The sequence below is a fragment of the Strigops habroptila genome, chromosome 3, assembly GCF_004027225.2.
Source record: "Strigops habroptila isolate Jane chromosome 3, bStrHab1.2.pri, whole genome shotgun sequence".
Lineage (NCBI taxonomy): Eukaryota > Metazoa > Chordata > Aves > Psittaciformes > Psittacidae > Strigops > Strigops habroptila.
Window position 1 is genome coordinate 85,287,954 of NC_044279.2, and position 22,564 is coordinate 85,310,517.

The following is a 22,564-nucleotide window of genomic DNA, read 5'->3' on the forward strand; positions in this document are numbered from 1 at the left end:
CAGAAGTCTACTAAATATTAGAAAATCTGGCCAAATGTGGTCCTACATAGCTCATGTCTGGCAAACCAAAACCGAGGCCCCAAGCTGTCTCCCCATTCATTCAGTACTAGACACAGAGCCCGGGTTATAACTAGGGGTAAGTAGTAGTACTCGAGAACTACTCACTCCTGTGATGGAAAAAGCTCTGAAGACCACCTGGAAGTGCTTCCTGGACCACCACAGATCTGCAAACCAGATGTGGGAACAAACAGTTTTCCCCTAGGATCTCACTGGAACTCTCTTACTGCCTTACTGTTTTCCTTTCTCTAGTTTTTAATACAATACTGGTAGTAAGGAGTTCGTGGACGTCTCCTCATGGGCCAGATACAGCAGGAGGGGCTGAACTCCAGCTCCCCAAGGAAAATCCCAGCTCTCTGGGGAGCGGTAGGCATCAGCCTGGGATTCATTCTGGAGCAAACCTTTGGATTGGGCTGAATGTATTCACTAGTTTCCACAATGTCCAGTGCTAAACAAATGCCTGCTATGTGAAATACAGAATGGCCACAGGAGTGTTCCAGTAGTTTATCATAGAATCATAGGATGGTTAGGGTTGGAAAGGACTTTAAGATCATCTCAGTCCTTCTCCCAGATCAGAGGTGCTGGAACTCCCTGAGCCTTCTCACACTTCTGGTTTTTGACTTCTCAAACCTTTTATCACCTGACCTCATCCCTTTTGGGCTTTGCACTTGCCACACAACCAACTAAACAGGCTGCCATTTGAATGCTCATTGTTAGTATTTGTTCAGAAACCTTTTCAGCTCAGGTGTACCTACAAATTGCACAATGCCATATGAAGACAGGCTGAGAAAACTGTGGCTGTTCAGCCTGGAGAAGAGAAGCTTCATGGAGACCTCAGAGCAGCCTTTCAGTATCTGAAGGGGGCCTACAAGGATGCCAGAGAGGAGCTCTTCATCAGGGACTGTAGCAAGAGGACAAGGGGTGACGGGCTCAAACTGAAAGAGGGGAAGTTCAGGTTAGGTATAAGGAAGAAGTTCTTTACTGTGAAGGTGGTGAGGCACTGGCACAGGTTGCCCAAAGAAGTGGTGACTGCTCCATCCCTGGCAGTGTTCAAGGCCAAGTTGGACAGAGCCTTTGGCTTCTTCTTTAAGGCCCTCTCCAACCCAAACCATTCTGTGATTCTACGATTCTCTGCGTTTTAAAGTGTCTTGACTTCTTCCTCACTTTGAAAGCCTGCAAAAAACCAGGCCTCACCATTATGTACACTAAACCTCCTGAATCACTCTGGTAGGAATGGAGCAATGCATAATGACTTGGAAACCAATTTACAATGCGCTTATACAATTCATCTCGGCATCACTAAAGTCAGTGGATGATTTACCACTGAAGCCTACAGCTTTCAATTACAGCCACCTACTGTACAACGCTGTGTTCATCACAAACTTATATCTTCCAAGCGAGTTGGCACAAGTAGAAGCTGCCCTCTTCCTAGTCCTTACATGCCAGCGGGCAATGAGTGAAAGGTTGGTGGACACCATTCATTTGGCCTAGTAGTAATAACTGCTTTGCTTTGATATGCTTATTGGTCACATTAATTTGTTGTCTACAGAATTATTTAATGCTCCTGAGTACCCACCTTAAGTGGTAACCAGAACATTTTTTCATTCACTGTTTAAATCTAAGAAGATGTGCAAACTTATATACAAATTACATACACAGATTCTTTTAGTTCTCTACTCAGTGATCTTGTTTCATCCCTACAGCTCTTCCCTGGCCCCCACGACACAACTCGGTTAACGAGTCCAACTGCACAGAGATTGTTTCTCCTGCAAAACCACTACCAGTTTAGGAAGAAATTATTCAACTTTATCCTGGGAGGGGGAGCAAGTCTCTTTGCAAGTCTCTCTGCAAAGACTTCCCCACACTCATTAAAGAGAAATTAAACATCTAAAGGTAGAAACAGTCAATTAACTGTCAGATAATAACTTCCTGCATTTTGCCAAATTTCCTAACCTGCTTCTACCATACGTCCCCATTTAAGATGAAGATCAGAGCCCAGCCAGCCTTTCTGATGGGAAATCAATGTTTAGAGCAAACAGCTTTGTTATAGACTCTTTCACTCCATGACAGACTAGTTTCCATCATGTGCGAGACACAATCTCCAAGTCCACCAGCAAAACAAAGTGAGTCTCTTTGAACCCTGTACTGAGGGCTAAGAGACCACCCCAGCACTATCCAGTTGCCTTTCCCACATAAAAGCTCCGAGCTTCTTGGGATTCCCATGTTTTGTAAAACAAAGACCAGCAGACAGTGGGTACTTCGAGGAAGCCTAGATGTCTGGCCATGGAAGGAATTTTCCCCTGCATACCTTTATTCATGTTCATCACTGAAAACTGATGATCTAAGGAGATTCAAGTAAGCCTCATGCTCACCTTCAGCAGGTAGGGTGAAAAGGGCTGATGCAGCTAGACCCCAGTGTTACTGTAAGGACAAAGTAATATATGCTGGCAGGAAATAATTTTAATACCGCCTAAACAGGCAAGAGGTCAGAAGAACATTTCAGCATTGCAGAGGAACACTGAATTGGAGCAACAGGTTGGAGCAGGCTTCTCTGGAGCAGCCTCTCCCTTGTCTGTTAATGTCAAGGTGAAACTTGCTTACTGTCACCAAGGCATTCTACCACAAGGCTGCTGCAAGAAAAAGGGGCTGGAAATCAGGACCTAGGGGATCCCATCAAATCTGTGTTTATTTCTCTAGAAGAAATACTAAACTACACTTCAGCAGTAAGTGCTATTCAGGAGTTACTATAATCCCAACCTAATCAAATACATTTTTGTCAGCAGAATTCTGTGCCGCTTTAAATATTTAAATTATCCTGAGAGTGTTCAAGGCCAGGCTGGACAGAGCCTTGGGGGACATGGTCTAGTGTGAGGTGTCCCTGCCCATGGCAGGGGGTTGGAACTGGATGATCTTAAGGTCCTTTCCAACCCAAACCATTCTATGTTTCTATGAGATGAAAACATGCTATGAGATGAACATGATCAAATGCCAAAGAGTAAAAATTCAGTTTATACTTTTTCTATTATTATTTCCCTTCATTACCACGTGTTTTGGAATAAATGTAACATCTTTCAGCACTACACTTAAGAACGTGGAGTATGAAAGACTGAGCAGTGCCCACAGTCCACCTGTAAGAAGAATGCATCTTGCTGGGTTTTTTTTAAGACAATCACTTGTTGGTGCAGTGGTATATAACAAGTAGCACAGTGTGTTTGGGAATACAGCCTAAAATATGCGAGGTGGGGTTTTTTTTTCTCATTCATCAGCTAATTCTGGTCTGAGCAGATTTTTATTCTGCAGGCAGGCAGATGCCCTCCCAGAACTCAGGAGTCTGAATACAGGGTTTTGTATCCTTAAAGTTATCCTTCAGGTACCAAGATGGCAGCACATCAAACCACATGGTGCTTACAGAATGTCTTTCATTCCAAAATCTCTGGGTCCTTTTGTAAACATGCATTAAACCACTTGACATTCTTGTGAGATGTAAGGCAGACTTTATTACAGCTCATCAGTGGCTGGGAGAGCCAGGGCACAAAAAATGTTGGAGATTTTTCCCTAGGATATGTGGGCTGGTGGCAGAGCAGCAAAGAGTCCCGACTGCTGGCTCCAGCCACTTTGGTTGGAGTCCTGTGGCCACTCACATCTCAAACTCAGGGAGCTGGATGACCGCTTTCCTAGAGTCAAATTCCATGGCTAGGTTACACACTGGATTTTGATGCCTCGGTGTGTGATTGTCCCCATTTCTCCCTTAATCCGCTGTGAAATGAGCTGTGATGAAGAACTTCTAACACGGTTTGTTGCGGGGGTGCCACGGGGTGATGCCACGGTGCATCAGGCCCGGGCAGACTGGAGAGCGCTTCAGACACTGAACAACCTGAGGGTTGCCAATCACTATCTGACCAAAAGAAAAGAAGGTGTGCATCTGCAGGCTAAAAGCTTTGTTGTCCCAACTTATTATTTACTATTTAAATCAGCAAAATCAGGGAGACAGAACATCACGTAAAGGTGTTTATGTCTGTGTTGGCCCCACCTTTGATCCCATGGGGTTAGATTATACTACCCTATTCTTTCTTCCCCCCAGGATAAGGATTGGTTCCCTGATGCAGTTCTCTACTTTTTTCTTCCCACCCACACATACACAAAGATAAAACCATTCCCTGTAGCAGACTGGGACTTCAGTCAAAAACTAATTATAAACAATGATGGCTCAACAGCTTTTTTCAGTTTGTGGTTCTATGAATTTGCCATGCAAACTATCTGGCTTCAGACCCCCCCAGGAATTTACACACCAGCTTGCCTTAGTTGGGCAGTAGTAGAAGGTTGCAGACAAGGGATATAGGGGCAGTACAACAAAGGGGACTAGAACCGGGAAATAAAAAGCAGCCCCAGCTCCTTTATGCTGGTGTTCTCCTTCTTTCTGCCCTCCGGTAGGAGTATGCTGGCAATCGTTCCAATGGGGGAAAGAAAACTGGCATTCTGCATGTGCTTGCCAAATATGATGAAGGAGCGACATACTTGGATGGGATTTGGCTGTTCAGTCTCTCCACAGCCTTCTGGTGTAAACCTCGGTGGGACAGGACACAAGGTAATGCAGCACATGTGCCTGACTCCACACCAGCCACTGCTTCGCAATGTAGTGCATGTCAGACACCTCTGGTTAAACAGGAACAAGCTACTTTTTCCACGTAAGAAACTTAAAGATGCTGAGTTTTGCTGTTCTTTTTAATTTTGACTGGAATAATTATATGCATCAAATGATTGCCAGGGTAGGGCAAGATATATTACGGTACTTCAGAAAACAAGGCAGTTTGATTTGTTCACAGCTACTGTGCACAGTAGCTGCTTTGGTGATTTTTAACTCTTTACCCTTCCTACATTGTCACTACTGGATTCAACCCTTATAGCATTTAGCTAAACTCACTGATTATCTTGCAAAGCAGTTGTAAATCAGGAGTAACTCCAATGAAGTCTTGCATAAAATTGGTAGAAATGAGCTTCTGGCCCATAGGATCAATTCCTGACTTGGTTTCCTAGAGGTGGTGGAAGATCTCAGCACTGCCTGCTGCACATGCAGCTACAAAGCAGGAGTCACTGCAGCAGACAGAAAGTGTCTGACATGTCCTCTTTATACTACTGGCACTTTGAGTAATGGGGATCTCTGCCTCTCATCTGTCACCATGCTGCCCTCCTCAGAACTAGCATGGATAGGAAAATTCAGCGCTACAGGCAAAAATAATCTTTAAGACTGTTTTGGCAGTGTCTTTGCCATTCAGCTCACGTGTACTTCACTGCTTCTCACTACTGACTGTGGGAAGCAGCCCCACCAGCACTGGGCTCAGCAGTGCCATTTCATCCCATTTCAAGCCAGCCTGAGGGATAACCCTGCGGTCAGAATCCTGCACTGATGCAGCTTCTCCCTCATTCTCGCATCTGGACAGCTCCTGCAGCAGCGCCAGTACCAGTGCCTTCACTGTGCAGCTCCTGAACATAGCCTTTCCTTTGCGTCTCTCCCAAGCAACAGCAGAACCCCTGAAATTTGGGTCTAAACAGAACAGTGACAAAGCTGCCACTACAAGAAAGACATTGAGGTGCTGGAGTGGGTCCAGAGAAGGGCAATGGAGCTGGTGAAGGGTCTGGTGCACAAGTGTGATGAGGAATGGCCGAGGGACTTTGGAGGGGTTTAGCCTGGAGAAGAGAAGGCTCAGGGGCGACCTTATCGCTCTCTACAACTACCTGAAAGGAGGTTGTAGTGAGGTGGGGTTGGTCTCATCTCCCAAGGAACAAGCAATAGGACAAGAGGTAATGGCCTGAAGCTGCACCAGGGGAGGTTTAGACTGGAGATTAGGAACAACTTCTTCCCCGAGGGGATGGTCAGGCATTGATTGGAACAGGCTACCCAGGGAATGGTGGAATCACCGTCCCTGGAGTGTTCACAGACCGTGTAGATGAGGCCCTTATGACACGGTTTAATGGCCTTGGCAATGCTGGGGGAATGGTTTGACTTGATGATCTTAAAGGTCTTTTCCAACTCAGTTGATTGTATGATTCTATGGTTGCATGAGGGCTGATACTCACATGGTATGTTCAACAAGCACAGGACAAGAACTAACACATCACTGCTAGGCATTGGGACTACAACTACTCCATGGCAATGAAGCTTACGAATAGCAAGAGTTTGAAATATCTTCCTGAGCTGTTGCCTTCCCCCTTTTTGCATGGCTTTAAAAACAAACATTTTTTTCCTTTTCCCTTCCTTTGTCTTTTTCTTTAAAAAAACCACAGGCCTCTAAGTCAGGTCTTGTGACATCCTGATCACTGTGAGGGTGGTGAGGCACTGGCACAGGTTGCCCAAAAAAGTGGTAAATGCTCCATCCCTGGCAGTGTTCACGGCCAGGTTGGACAGAGCATTGGTAACATGGCCTAGCGTGAGGCATCCCTGCCCATGGTGGGGGGTTGGAACTAGACGATCTTAAGGTCCTTTCCAACCCAAACCATTCTGTGATTCTATGATTCTATACCATGAAGAGCAACAAATTGAAAGGACGTGAAGATAAACGCAAGGTGGCTGATGGAGTGGTACGCTAGCAATGAGCTTCACTGAACTGTTAATCCACAGTGCCTGGGAAACGTACATCTACACGGGACAAGAGCATAACCCAAACCTCGGTCCTATGATGTAGGCTGGAAGTGCCTTAAGGATGCTAGATGTCTAAAGCTTTCCTACAGTACGCAGCTCCTAGCAGAGCATGAACTAAATGGTGCATTTGGAGTTTCTCATGGCTTGGCATACTTCTCAGTCAGAATAGCAGCAATACAAAAAGGACTTGGAAAGCAATTCTGTTGCACAAGAGAGCTCTGGAATTCCCGCAGCCAAAAGATGCTTATCATCCTGTGAGTCTCTTTTTCAGCCTTTTTCTTAACAGAAAAATAAGAATCTCTAATCTTCATATAAAATAGTCATTTTTATATTGAAAAGCTGAGTTCTGTGTTCTTGGGTACTGCCATTGCACACCTCTCCTGCCTGTCCCCATGAAGAGCTGCTATGTAGTTCATATTGTTCTGTCTACCAGCATCTAAAATGGTTAGATTTTCTTCCTTTGTTTCACACATATGCACAGAGAGCCGTTGAACAACTTTTTTCCACAGAGCTTACTCACCAGATAATTGTAATGAATTATCTATGATTCAAAGATGACTTCAAATACATGTAACACAACGAGCACACATGATATATCTACTTTATCTACATACACACCCCCACATGGCTATTCTGCAGGCAGCAGTGGGATCCAGATGATCACCCTAAGCATCTCTGTGCTATCTCACCAACTGCCCACTCTCCTGTCTCACCATTCTGTTATGTCACAAGCCAATGCACCTTGCCTTCCATCAAAGCTGAAGGACTTCAATCGCACATGTTTCAGTCCTCATAATCTAAGTGTGTGCCTGAAGTTTGCTGCCTCGGAAGGTTGTCATTAAAATCACCAAACTCTTGACTGCTACATAAAGCTTCCCTTTTCATTTGCAAAGTTTGCACAGTCCCCATTCCTTCTTTGGGGAATGGGGACTGTGGTCAGTTCATCACACGTTGTTTCTGCTGCTCCTTCCTCCTCAGGCGAGGACTCCTCTTCCCTGCTCCAAAGTGGGGTCCCCCAGAAAGAACTGAGTAAGACAATAGGATTCATGAATGGACTGTTAAAGACTCTGTTGAGAGCATTGGGCAATGGGGCATGGAAGTGCTGGGATATCAGAGGATCTTCTCACTGTCCTGGTCCTGCCCAAATGAAACTCCTACAAACTGCGGGAGGAGAGAAGGTCCCTGTAGTGCACATAGAGAAATGGCTGGGGAAGTGATGTGTACTGCTCTTCCCATGGGAAAGGCTTCCTTCACACAAAGACCTGGTTGTACTCAGTGGGTAATGTGGAAAGATGGGGACATCTGGTCTGTGCCTCAAGGAGATTTAACCCTGGGGGAAAAATAATCTGTGATGCCAGTTGTATGTGGTAGGAAAAAAACCCCTACAAATCCTTCTGCAACATACCATCGAGAGACTATGTCACTGCCTGTCTGTGATGGCCTGTGTAATTCAGGTGCTTTCAGAATTTGGGAACTGTGGTTTCCTCAAACTCTGGCAGAACTTTCTATGATAACTGCTGCTGCCTAAATTTACACCAGATCTCCAGACACTGGACTGCTGCCGCCCACACTGCCCACTGGAGTTTACAAAACTGATTCAGCCCTGCTATGTACTGCTGTGTGCTTCTATGCAAATAGGTACAGAATCACAGAATCACAGTCTGGTTTGCGCTGGAAAGGATCTTAAGATCATCTAGTTCCAACTCCCTGCCATGGGCAGGGACACCTCACACTAGACCGTGTCGCCCAAGGCTCTGTCCAGCCTGGCCTTGGACACTGCCGGGGATGGAGCATTTACCACTTTGGGCAGCCTGTTCCAGTGAATGGAATTATCTGGGCGGAATTCCTAGCAAAGGCCAACCTAGAAATGAAGAAAGGCACCACAGTAGAGCATTTGTCTGGTTGTCACATAGGTTCACTTACTAGTTTTCCTCTTCCATTAACGAAAAGCTAGACCTCTGCTCGGTATGCCCAGAACTGTTTGAACTTCGGTCGGGTACCTCTTTTGCATTTCAGGATAAAGGCTAAGATTAATAAGAGAAAGAGAAGAAATGAAAGCAATAAAAGGAAAAAAAATAAAGTCCCAGGGTTATAGGCCGTATTCCAAGAAATTATGAAACTGTCAGGCTCCACAAGTTGTGCAGTAATCACTCAGAATGGATTATCTTATTAGTTTTCTCCATCATTAAAAAATAAAACAACCCAACACATCAGGATTTATGGCCAATGAGAAGAAAAAGTTTTATCTTGAAGCTACAACAAAGAAGATAAAAGAGAGGCATGTAATTGTTGAAGGAACAACAGGATGAACAGCTTATACATATTGTGCAATTAATAATCACTGAAGGCCTGTTGGAAGTTGCATATCTCTGATAGATCAACCTACAAACCCAGAGTCCTGTTCTTTTGTGCATGGGTATCTGGTGATTGCAAGAGCAGTCAGCCAGGCAAGCAAGTTCTTTTTTTTTTTTCCCCTAAATGTGCCTTTTAAAAATGTCTTCAGATGGAAGCCCCCCAAAAAACACCCTATAAAACTAGAAGTCTCAATCATTAAAGTTTCCCTCCTAGCTAGGCCTTGGGTGTTGAAACAAAGCAAACCCAACCAACCAAAGCATTTACAAGAACATGCATGCACTGTCCCTCTGTCCCTGCTTTACACCAAGTGGTATGGCCAGCTAAGGTTCTGAACAATGGCCTCTGCAGAACAGGGGACCTCAAGTTCATTCACTATGGATTTACTGAAACCAGTTCCTCACCACAGCAGACAAAGGAGTGTATAATGATCAGCAGTGCGATGGGAGAAGAGATCACTGAATCTTCCTAGAAAATAATCAAATCTTAGGGAAGGATTTAATAACTGATTATAGAATCACAGAATGGTTTGGGTTGGAAAGGACCTTAAGATCCTCTAATTCCAACCTCCCTGCCATGAGCAGAGACACCTTGCACTAGACCATGTCACCCAAGGCTCTGTCCAACCTGGCCTTGAACACTGCCAAGGATGGAGCATTCACAACTTCCTTGGGCAGCCTGTGCCAGTGCCTGGAATTATCTGGGGGGAATTCCTAGCAAAGGCCAACCTAGAAATGAAGAAAGGCACCACAGTAGAGCATTTGTCTGATTGTCACATAGGTTCACTTACTAGCTTTCCTCTTACGTTAATGAAAAGCCAGACGATGATGAACAACTGCACCTCTGATTGCTTCAGGTGCCGAAGAGGCAGGTAAGTGCCAAGACACATTTCCAAAGCCTGACGGTTTCTTGTAGTAGGTGGGGTGCATTGCAAGGAGCTTTCAAAATCCCCCTGGGCACATGCCTAAACCTTTAACACTTTTAAAAACATGAGCTTCAGATGTGCTGAACTAGCACCGAAAACAATGCTTAGGTGCTTTGTTGGATCAGAGTCATAGAAAGACATGATGAGCAGGAAGACCTGGAGGAACTACAAGGCAACTATACAAGTAGGCAAACTAGTAAAGGAAATGTCAAACTATTGTTGCATATCCATTTGGATGTGTGTGTTTGTGGGGCTGGGCCAGCTTCTCCAACACCTTCCCTTCTGAAGGAAGCGGGGTTAACATCTATGAATAAATTAGCCTCTTGATCAAAGTTTGATTAAGGATCTGAGATGAAACGATGGATTGTTAAGGCATGTATTCAAAGCATGCTTAATGTATGCATGGATCTCTCTGTCCTTCTTCCTGTGGTTTCTTTCAAAGGGTCTTCTTTCTTTCCAACTGTGATCTCTTAAGGAAAAGATTGGAGCCCAGAAAGGATTATAAATCTATAAAGCCATGTGCTAGAATGTTCTAATTATCAGCTCTGATAATTAGATGAACTGATGAAAAATAATACTTCTATGAAAAATGAACACTTCCCCATTATTTTACTTTAGTGGTGTGAGGTAAAGCCAGGGGAGACAGACAACCTTCAAGGCTTGGAAAGGTTTCTTTCCTTCTTCCCAAACCCCAACTAACGCAAATCCTTTGAGATCCTAATGGCTGAGGCACTGAGGGAATCCTCAGAGTAACCAATCTGCTAAATGAATAAGGCTGCAATTTCCAAGCAACCTGGGGACATTTAGATGCATCTTTCCCACTGGAACTGGAAAAAGGTACATCGTTCCCCTTACACCTTAGCCTAGAGGCACTGGCCTGCCTTGTTGTTTTCAGCAAGCTGCATTTTCAGTAAGCTGCATTAGCAAGTCTTATATTCTCCAAGTTTGCCAGCTATACAAACATTTAGAAGTCACATCTTAAATATGTAGGCACTGACATGGTTTAAGCCCATCTGGTAACTCAGAACCACGCAGCTGTTTATTCACTCCCCTCCTGCTTCCCCCCCTGCTCCTGGACGGATGGGAAGGAGAACTGAAGGAATGTAAATCCCATGGGTTGAGATAAGAACAGTCCAGTAACTAAGGTATAATACAAAACCACTACTGCTACCACCAATAATGATAATGATAAGGGAAGTAACAAGGGGAGAGGATACAATTGCTCACCACCCGCCGACCGATACCCAGCCCGACCCGAGCAGTGATCTGGGCCTTCCGGGTAACTCCCCCCAGTTTATATACTAGGCATGACGTGCTGTGGTATGGAATACCCCTTTGGCTGGTTTGGGTCAGGTGTCCTGTCTCTGCTTCCTCCCAACTTCCCGTACCCCTCCTCACTGGCAGAGCATGAGACTGAAAAAGTCCTTGATTGGGGTAAGCATTACTTAGCAATGATTAAAAACACCAGTGTGTTATCAGCATTGTTCTCAGACTGAAGTTGAAAACGCAGCACTGCACCAGCTACTAAGAAGGACAAAAATAACTGCTACAGCTGAACCCAGGACAGGCACATATTCAAAATATTGCTCTACAACTCCCTCCTGCCTCCCTCTAATCCCCCATTTCTGCAATATGCTCAGGATTTTATCTTTATCACAGTGACCTCAGCTCTTAAATACACAGGAGCAGGAGAGATGAGGATGCATAAGGAGTTCCAATCTCCAGCAACTTAACTGCCCTTCGAGTGGCAAAAATGCCAGCTATCTAGGAAAGGACTACCCTGTCTTGAGGAAAAAGGCAGAGTCACTCCTAAGCTCGTTAGATCTGAAGGACTGTTGTAAAACACATCCTCAGAAAACCTCTGGATTACAAACTCTGGGTTCAGGATGTAAAATCTCCTGCAAAATGGCCTTTGCAGCTTTCAGCTTGCCAATACTAGTTGAGAAAAAAATGTGTTTTGCTAGGATTTGGTGGGACCAGAGCACCCAGGAGACCACTAAGGCTGCAGAGAATTACTAAAAGCTAATAGTGTAAAACAAAAATCTTCAAAAGTAACTTACTTAAAAACTAGCAGGTTTAAGTTCAGGTACCACATCTTGCAAACACTGGCCTTGGTATAATCCATTAGTTTCTTAGGGCTGAATGCTTGGTACAGGAAAAGGCAGTGCCTATTCTCTGCTGCTACAAACTTGATCTAACCCATTACTAAACCCATTTCAAGTCTTGGTGTGACACACAGCAACATATAGCTTGAATGGCTCAAATCAACATAACTATGGCAGACAGATTGGGTTTGTAATGCTGTCAAATCACATATTATCAATCTGGGAGACTGACATACCTAATTTAAATGTACATTTAGCAACAGAGCTGAGAGATGACAGGGCATCAGGCAGGCAACTTTTCTATTTCAATCCAAACAAGGTGGCAGAGCCGTGATGTTAATGAAGCAAATGGCATACAGATTATTCACATTCCTTATCTCTTCTCTATTATAGATTCATAGCTTGTAATCTGCAAAGTTTATGCACATGAGACACACAGGTATAACTAGAGAGCCAAACTCTGTCATCTACTTGCACATTAAAATAAGAAACAGTTTATAACCAGAACCCCTTTGAAATATGGTGGGATAAAATGTATGGAGGCTCCAGTTCCTCAAACTACACAGAACACATTGAATACAACAGGACTACACAGTGCACTGAAAGTCAGTAACACAGTTTTTAAGAATACCACTCTCCCTGTTTGTCTTCAATATGCAGGCATGAAGGTGCTATTAACTGCTTACTACAGATAACCATAAACTGAAACAATCCCCTCAGCAAGCTACAACTTAAGAAGCAATTGGTACAGATGGCAACGAATGCTCAGGAAACAGCCAAAGCAATTCAACCAGTGGGTATGGCAGAATTTTATCTGTTCTATGTCCAAACTGGGTCTGTGGCATCTGGCTGAGACACAGCAGGGTGTCAAACAAACATCAGTGCTGTTGCGAAAACAGATCTGACAAAATGTAGATGCAAGTGCAATGATGAAAAAACAGAGGCTGAAACCCTCCCCCCCGAAATAATGGTTTTGGGTTTTTTTAATCATCTCTTCACTAACACAGAGATGATTTTCAAGGTCAAAAGATCATTTTTTAACATTAGTTCCAAACGAAAGCATTTTAAGTGGAGAATATCAAGCCAAGAGTTTGAACTTGTCTGAACCATAGCAAGAAAAAGAAATACAAAATAATTACTAGGGAAAACATTAGCACACTAATAAGGAGAAGCAAATGTCCTGTAAAGCCTGAACCATAGACGAAGGCTTCCCAGAAACTGGTTGAGTGCCCTCATCAGTTTGATACTAGAAAAAACCTGTGGTTTTGAACACATTTATCATTTTCCATGGTTGAAGAAAACTACTTTGGTCCTACTTTACAGGACCAAGGGGATTTTGCAGTATTCAGAGAACTACAGTGGATCCCTTCTCCTGTGCATCCTCCAAGACCAAGATGCTTCAATGTCTGAAAAAGAATGTGATTCTAAGAGAAAGAACAAATTGACTAGCCTTGATCTCAGGCAGGTCCAGGACAAAGCTCTGGTGAGAGCAGCCTCACATGCCTTTTATGTACCTGCACATTACACATGAATAAAACCCTATTGCAGAGAGGTGAACGCAAAAACTCCCTTTCAGCCAAAGCTGCTGCTGCTTTTTGAAGCAAGGCTATTCAGAATCCTCATTTGCAAATCCTGGGAAGTTCTCTCTCATTTAGGAGCAATGTAAGAACAAATCCCATGTCAGTACGTGTAACGTTTCACAGCATAAAAACAGAAAGAGCAAAGTCTTTGACATCCTTTGCAAAAGAACATATCCATAAAGTTCCTTGAGAGCTACAGTAAGATTATTCTGATTTTAACTAATGGATGGGTAACAACAGTTGTAAAACTGCAAGAAATTGCAACAATGGAGCAAGCATCAGGGGGAAAAGCAAAAACACCACAAGGATGGGGAACACCCGCCTGGCCAGGCAGCACAGACAGCAGTGCTACAAACCACGGTGGATAAAAGAGAGACCAAAACTTAGCAGAACGATTACAGAAAAGGCTTGCAAGAAACATCTGTCTTTGAAGACAGTGTATGTGGGGTGTACACAAGAAAAAAAGAAAGATTAATTGTTTCCCAAAACACTGGAATAGCACAATGTTTAACAATGGGAACATTTCACTTACAGCAGACTAATCACTTTCTAGCAGTTTGAAATTTAAAAAGCATAGATAAGTTTTTCCCTTCCCTAATGTTTTGAGCTGGATTCTCAAATATTATGATTTATAACTGATGTAATCATTGTTTTTTCCACATCTGCTTAACACAGTTGAATGCTTTAGAGTACTGGAAATATGGTATATGTGTTGTATATAGAACAGAATACTGCCATGTCCAACAGTAAAAAAAAGGGATATTCTCAACCATAAGTTGAGAAAACTTACCAGTTCCTACACATCCAACTAGAGCTATATGTTACCACAACTCCTGCCTCCTATACAGTTGTTTTAAGATCTGTCACCTGTGGTCTTCTAGACAGAATTACCAAAGTACAGAACACATAATTTGTGTTATACTTCAGTATTTTATGTAAAGTTGCCATTTTGCAAGAAACACATACATCAAAAGGCATCTGCAGGCAGGTATCAGTGTGGAAACGTAAGCATAGTGGAAAATTACGGTAGAATTCCAGCAGGAAGCCTATCAACACCCATCTATTAAACACATGCAAACATGCTCCAGCAAACCTGCAGACACCCTGGCAAATCACAGCCCGTAACAGCCCCAAGCTCTCCCCATGCCCTGGCCACCATCACGCTTGGAAGCCACGGGCTGTTCCTCAGCCCTGCACGAGGGGAGAGGCTTCCATGGCAAAGGACAGTTCCTATTTCCTTGTTTATTTTGGCAGATGGGACAGGGCTGATTAATAAGTTGTGGGTTTTTCATTAAAAATGTTGTGAAAATTCTGACTTCTGCATCAGTTTCTGGCTGAAGCAGTTGGGATTATATCTTGCAGCATTTTACGATAATACGTGGGATTATATGATGTGAGAAATAAGTTGAATGTTCCATTCCAAAAAAAGAAAGCATCTCTCCTTGCTAACTGTAGCAAGGGCTTTAAATGGTACCATTAGACAGGCTGAGAAAATTGGGGCTGTTCAGCCTGGAGAAGAGAAGCTGCGTGGAGACCTCAGAGCAGCCTTCCAGTATATGAGGGGGGCCTACCAGTATGTGAAGGATGCCAGAGAGGGACTCTTCATCAGGGACTGTCGTGACAGGACAAGGGGTGATGGGTTTAAACTGAAACAGGGGAAGTTCAGGTTAGATCTAAGGAAGAAGTTCTTTGCTGTGAGGGTGGTGAGGCACTGGCACAGGTTGCCCAAAGAAGTGGTGAATGCTCCATCCCTGGCAGTGCTCAAGGCCAGGTTGGACAGAGCCTTTGGGCGACATGGTCTAGTGTGAGGCATCCCTGCCCATGGCAGGGGGTTGGAACTGCATGACATTAAGGTTCTTTTCAACCTATGATTCTGTGACTCTCCAACCTATGATTTCTATGATTCTATGATTCTACTAAGGAGAGAAGAATTATCTTTCCTTTCCCCCCTGTTGTGGTTTAAGCCTAGCCGGTCACTCAGAACCACGCAGCCACTCGCTCACTTCCCCCCTTTTCCTTCCCTGCTCCCGGAGGGATGGGGAGGAGAATCGAAAGAATGTAAATCCCATGGGTTGAGATAAGAGCGGTCCAGTAACTAAGGTATAATACAAAACCACTACTACTACCACCAATAATGATAATGATAAGGGAAATAACAAGGGGAGAGAATATAAAACTAACGGGGGAAAAGGAAAAGAAAACCATAAACACAAGTGATGCACAATACAATGCTCACCACCCACCGACCGATACCCAGCCCGACCCGAGCAGCGATCTGGGCCTTCCGGGTAACTCCCCCAGTTTCTATACTGGGCATGACGTGCTGTGGTATGGAATACCCCTTTGGCTGGTTTGGGTCAGGTGTCCTGTCTCTGCTTCCTCCCAACTTCCCATACCCCTCCCCAATGGCAGAGCATGAGAGACTGAAAAGTCCTTGATCAGGGTAAGCATTACTTAGCAGCAACTAAAAACATCGGTGTGTTACCAGCATTGTTCTCAGACTACAGTTGAAAACACAGCACTGCACCAGCTACTAAGAAGGACAAAAATGACTGCTACAGCTGAACCCAGGACACCACCTTATATGCTACCCCATTCTTCTCCCACCCCTTCTCCTGCTGTTCTTCAGGAAATATTTTCAGTGGTTACATGTGCGATCTGCCTGTGCGCAGAAGACCGTAAATCCCTATTCCCAACTGTTTCCCCGAGCTTCTGAACATCTTGGAGTGCATGGTATTGGTATGCCACAAACCTCAGGGTATACCAGATACTGTGGGACTGCAGAGAACGTTTGCTCTGCGCCATAATGAGAAGCAGGAGTGGGGGAAGGCTTTGCTCAGTGGCAGCTCCAATGCATAGGTGCAGGTGCACTGCCCAGACAGAGTGCTTAAACAATGCATTTCTGGCACAGCCAGGACTCCAGCTTGGCTCGACACGCAGCAGCTTCCACATCCAAACCTTGTTACTAGATCAGCCTGGAATGTCATTCTAAATCCATAGTCTCCAGGCATTACTCAAGACAGGGGGCCAGCAGGAGGGAGGATAGCCTATAGCAGAGGAAAATCATACCCTCCCAAAATGCCCTATCAGTGAAAAGAATTAAGCCACTTTCCTAGCTTGTGGTCATTTTCAGAGATGTAATAAAAATAGCCTGTGGGACCCACAGAGTACCTGCAGTTAAGCTGTCATCACCTGCAGATGTATGGTCTTTACTGTTGCAGTGAATTACATTATTCCCTTAAATTGGGCTCATACTTCAGCCCCTGGAAAAGCACCAGAAGAATTTAGTAGGGCTGAGAGACTCAGATTGCACTGAACAAGCCCCACTGGGCTCACCTGGAGGAGCACGGGAACTCCCTGCCACTCAGCCTCTGAGCCCGGTATAAAAGGGAGAATGACAAGCTCTGGGAGTTGTGCTGAACGGCTGCAGTGACTCGACCAGGAGCACTGAGACACCCCCAGGAGAGAGCTGGGTCACCCTCTGTCCCTGTGTCACTGTCACATCACAGACTGGCATAGGGGCTGCCACTGTGAGAGATCCCCATTTCCATGAAAAACACAAAGAATTGTGACAAGGCTTCCCAGAGGAATGGCCAACTTTCTGAGCTCTCTGTGAGTGAGAAGGGAAAAGGAGGCAGGGGGAGTTAAGCAAAGCCAGAGACCAAGAAAACCAGGAAAAGATTTAAAACAAAACTAAAGATGAGGAAAACAAAGTCATAAATGGTTATTTCATGGAGGAAGATAAGGGATATATATGCTGAGGAAGGGATATGTATGTTGATAGCAAGGGGAAAAAAAAAGATAAAAGAACATGATGAACTTTTTAACATTCTCAGTACTTTATTCCTGCTTGGCATATCCTCTGTTGGCATGAAGTAAGCTGCCCTGTCTTTAAGCAGATGAGGATGAAACACAGCCCTCAGGCTTCCTCCTGAAGGCTTACTGACTCCCCAGCCAGACTTCCATCTGCTCTCCATAAGCATGGGTGCCCTCAGGATATTTTGATATTAAAATCACTATTGTGTATCATCTAAAGATTTCCACAAACATAAATATGAACTCTGCAGTGCAAGCAAACAAAAAAGATTGTGTATGTCCCCCCTCCCTTTTTTTTAAGCAATCAAGAGAAGCACAGAGCAAGATATTATTTATCCAGGCAGATCTCTGCTAGAGGCCAGGAGTTTGCTTTCGTTACCTTCTTAATACCCCTCAAGAGATGCAGATTTAAAGCTTCTAAGTACTGAGATACAGTGGCATGAAAAAGTGATACAGCATCACGCGGGCATCACAGTAATCTGAAAATAAGGGAAAACATGGTGATACCGAACAAGAGCTTTTAACTGGAAATACTTTTCTTGTACACCATCAAATTACTTGCAGACCTCTGCTGCAGCAGCACAGGAGATAAGCACATTCGGTTCAGGGTACTGAGGAATTTTTCAACCAAATGTTTATTTCAAGACCCTGATTGCTCAGACCTCACCAAGGATGTGGGAAATGCAGTTGCACATCCATTCTTCACTGGATCTTTAATTATTGCCATAGCTCAGACAGGAGACCTTGAAAAATGCAGCCACAAGAGCCAGTAAGCACTGAGTTATCCTGAGCTTGTTAGGCGTTGTTCTCTGTCTTTCCCTGCTCCTTTCCCTCCTCCCCATTTTTAAGACACTATGTCTTTTCCAAACAATAGTTTTGGAAGTTTTAGGGAAAGTTTTCCTAAGGAGTTAAAACAGATCCCTCCCTCAGTATTAATTCTCCTTCCTGCAAGTTAATAATCAATGCGAAACAACCCTTGGTCCCTTAGGCCAGGTGCAAGTAGGGGCTGTCCATCACAGGGGCTGGGGCTTCACCCTGCTCAGCATTAGAGAGAAAACCTGTTTATGGCAAGATGTGGTGATTCTCCAGTTAAACTTTGTCTGCGCCAAATGCACAGCTCAGCTCTACCCAGCACAGCTCAACAGTAATGGCACAGCAATGCCATTACTTACCAGCACAACAATGAGAATTTTGCCATAATTTTCACTAAGATGTAGCTGGCAACTGAAAAAAGTCCTACTTATTCCATATGACCATCCATTAAAAAATGTGGACATACTGACTGCAGCCACAGCTATTTCCAAGTCTAACTGGAAGGAAAAAGTGGTTTTTAGGCACCTGTGTGTGTGGCAGGAATCATAAGCTGCTGCGGGATCAGCACACAGTGCTCTGGCTGATGTTTGTCCAAACAACAAACCAAAAGTACTCACAAAGCTATGGGACGCTACAGTTTCAGTACAAAGCTTCAGTACAAACCTAGAGCTACAGGAACACTACAGCTTCAGTACAGATCTCCCTCTGATGTCCGCTGGTCCATTACTAACAAACAACACCCAGGTTGGCCACCACAACACCAACTGAAGTTCTGCTTCAGACTGAGTCAGAGCAGTCGTGTTGAGGGTGCACAGTGCCCTGCATGGGACAAGCTGCGCTTGGCTCTGTGCTGCCTTGACACCTCTAGCTCCATGCTTCACACACTCATTCCTTCATGGTGCACTGTGTTTTAACTTACATTCTTCTTACCATTTTGTGTGCAAATACATTCTGCAATTAATGCCTCAATCTAGGGTCCTTATTCAGTTACCTGGCCTGGAAAAACATGTAAACATATGCTTTAAGTGTTTCTCTGAATACAGAAGTAGTGAAGGGAATGCCTAAGTAGGTCCCGTATTTGGGACCTCACCCATTAGCTGTTCTCGTTTCTAATACTATTAATGACACTGCAGCTATACCAGGAAGCCATTAAAGGGGCCTTTAACACTGCAGCTTGAGAGTGTTCAGCACATCCTCCACGCATGAGACATTGCTGGGTTTGCAGCACGTGGGCTGACAGCTCTAACACAAACAACAGAATGATTCAGAAGAGCTTGATAAAAACCAGCCTGACAGCACCAGCACATATCTACTGTCAGCATTGCAGAGATTAATTCAGTATCATTTCTGGTCCACACTAAGAGAGAACTGAGGCTGGTAGGAAAATACGCAGCTATCTGGTGAAGCAGGATATATAGGATTTGACCTCGTGGCCTGCAGAGCTCCCTTGGAATGAGTGAATGCACAGGGAAGCACTGCAAAACTGTTCCCTTTATTTTCAGGGAATCAGCAAGAGCAAAAAGAGCTGTTGCGTTTAGGTCCCGCTGCCGAATGCGTCTGTCTGTGCGTCGTAACACTGTCTTCACACATAAACAGCCGTGAATCATTTCTGATTCTCAGATTGCACATAGAAGCTTTAACCCAAATCACATTTCAGACAAGCACCTGGCCAATATCTATTTTCTGAGAGGCTCTTCCTACTGTTCTCATTTGTTCTTTCCAGTGATAGTTCGACTGCACTGACAAGGAGCACAAAATAGCCTTTTCCTTACGTTACAATTTTTTCTCTCCTAAGATTGTAGCGCTTTGTAGTTTCCATGTCCCTATTTCAAACGCATACGGTTCATTTGCTCAAAGTTGTCAAAAGCCAATCTTTTCTCTTAAGAGACTTTATCTTTTTTGCAAGATTGAAGTCTGAATTGGAAAAAAAAAAAAGAGAGAAATTAAAAGTGAAAAGTAATATTTGCTGTGTTTAAATATGAGCCGGATGTGGAGTCATACATCTCCAAATGAAACATTTACTGAGTTGACAGCAATGGAATTTTCTCCTCACACGTGCAAACATCAAGTCTGAATGTAGTCTTCTCTCTAGCTGCCCTTGCTCTCCATTGCCCTGCATACCTAAGTGGTGGTGAAGAACAATCCCCTGGATTCTGCTGAGCTGCTCCTCCTGTCAGCACATGGCTTCACTTCATCTCCAAAAGATTTGAAAACTATGACAAGAAATCCCGGGTGCCCAATGTGAGACAGCAATGTGCATAAGTAGGAACCTAACAGGTGACTAAGCCATAAATACTACCAAAAGCAACGGTATCAGAGGTACTCAAAATCTTCCAAACTCAGGCCCTCCTGTGTGTGAGTAGGACACTAAGGCTCATATATAATGAATGGCGACCCCCACAGCAGAGGGTTGGAACTAGATCATCTTAAGGCCCTTTCCAACCCAAACTATTCTATGATTCTATGAATACCATTATACAAGGAAGGACTCTGGAATCACAGATAAACAGCAAGGACATTTCCGCCACAATATGGCTAGAGAAGGACTCCAGCCAACATGCCTTCACTGGCATCTTCTCATCCAGGTTCCCTGGTTTCACACCCTTCACCTCCCACTGTGCCGAAGTCTCAACAGCAACTGGCTTGGTATTATTTGGGTATTGGTCAACAAACACAGAACATTGTTGTAACCAAAGACCTAGACAGTTTAGTATTGCCCTTGTCAAACTGCTTGAAACCAGCATCTCTTTTCAAAGAGATCCAATGAAACCTACTCTATCAGCCATGGCAAAGTCCTTATGAAATTGGGATGTTGAGAAGTTCTTTCCTGTGAGGGTGGTGAGGCACTGGCACAGGTTGCCCAAAGAAGTGGTGAATGCTCCATCCCTGGCAGTGTTCAAGGCCAGGCTGGACAGAGCCTTGGGCGACATGGTCTAGTGTGAGGCATCCCTGCCCATGGCAGGAGGTTGGAACTGGATCATCTTAAGGTCCTTTCCAACCCAAACCATTCTTTTATTCTATGATTTTTTTCTCAACCCTGGATTATTTTACACTGTAATATTACTAGCAGCATGGTAATCCCTGCAAATGAGGGGGTGGAGTCTGCCTAATCCTTTCCAAGGTTGGAGATTACACATTTTGGAAACTCAGGATGTTCCTACCTTTGTCCTGAAATGAAGTTCGGACTTGTCCTCTCAGCTCTTGCCTGGGAAAGCGGGGTAGGAGCAGGGCTCCTCTGTAAACTGCTTGCAGGTCTGCGGGATCCAGCAGGGAAGAGAGAAGTTGCCTCATGCTCCATACTTGGGAACATATTGCTGGCCACGATTTGGCCTACAGGTCTTTACAGATTAACAGATGGTATCTCAGAATACACCAGACAATAAAATGGGAGGGAATTCCAACCCCAGTTACTGAATGACTGCCAAGTGCTGCGCCCACTTGCAGCCAGAACAGACCACAGCTGAACTACAAGAGGAGAAGGGCAGAACCTGATGGGATGGTTCTGGCCAATTAACAACATGCCGTGTCTGACAATACCCATGTGTCATGATGCCCTTCTGTTGCAGATGAGGTGCATCACCACAAACCCTGAATGTTGGACCTCCCATGTTCAGACTGATGCATGCCAAGGCCAAAACCAAGGGAGTTTTACTGCTTCCAAGCCAGTGATTTCAGCCCCTTAGTTCAGGGGAAAATCTAGCCCCTGTTCTACAGCAAGTGGCTCCTTCCCTGCCTCTGTTTTAGAGAAGAATGTGCACAACTAGTAAGATGAAATGAAACCACAGCAACAACAAGCCAAGTGTGAGGATGGAAGGCTACAGTGTACACTATCAAAACCACTATGTCTAGCACACTGCCACAGAAAGCTAATGAAAACACAGGGCAGGAGCTCACACAAAATTGAAACAGTACAACTCTACTGCAAGACGTTAATTTCATCCTCTTTGACTAGGCTGATCAGACAGAAGGGAGCCCAACTTCCCCTTCTGCTGCGGTTCTTCCTTCAGAGAACTTCTCTGGTATGGTTCCATAGAGTGAACATTCTCCATTTTCTTTGAACAAATTGTATTACACTTGTTTCTCATCAGATTACATAAATTAGCTGAGAGGGAATGGATTCAATTACAGTCCAGATTCCAGACCTCTTAAGAACTGACTGCCTGACGCATTCCTTTCATTTAATAAACTGGAACTGAATGAGGATTATATCACATAAATAATACTCCCTTGATAGGGCAATTCAATAAAATGGCAAAAATACTCAGACAAACCATGTAGA

General features: G+C 44.3%; 1 protein-coding gene across 1 annotated transcript in view; it reads right to left on the bottom strand.

The window, feature by feature from the left end:
• Window positions 1-22,564, bottom strand: part of CFAP299 (cilia and flagella associated protein 299) — a 156,295-nt gene that overhangs the window by 2,678 nt on the left and 131,053 nt on the right.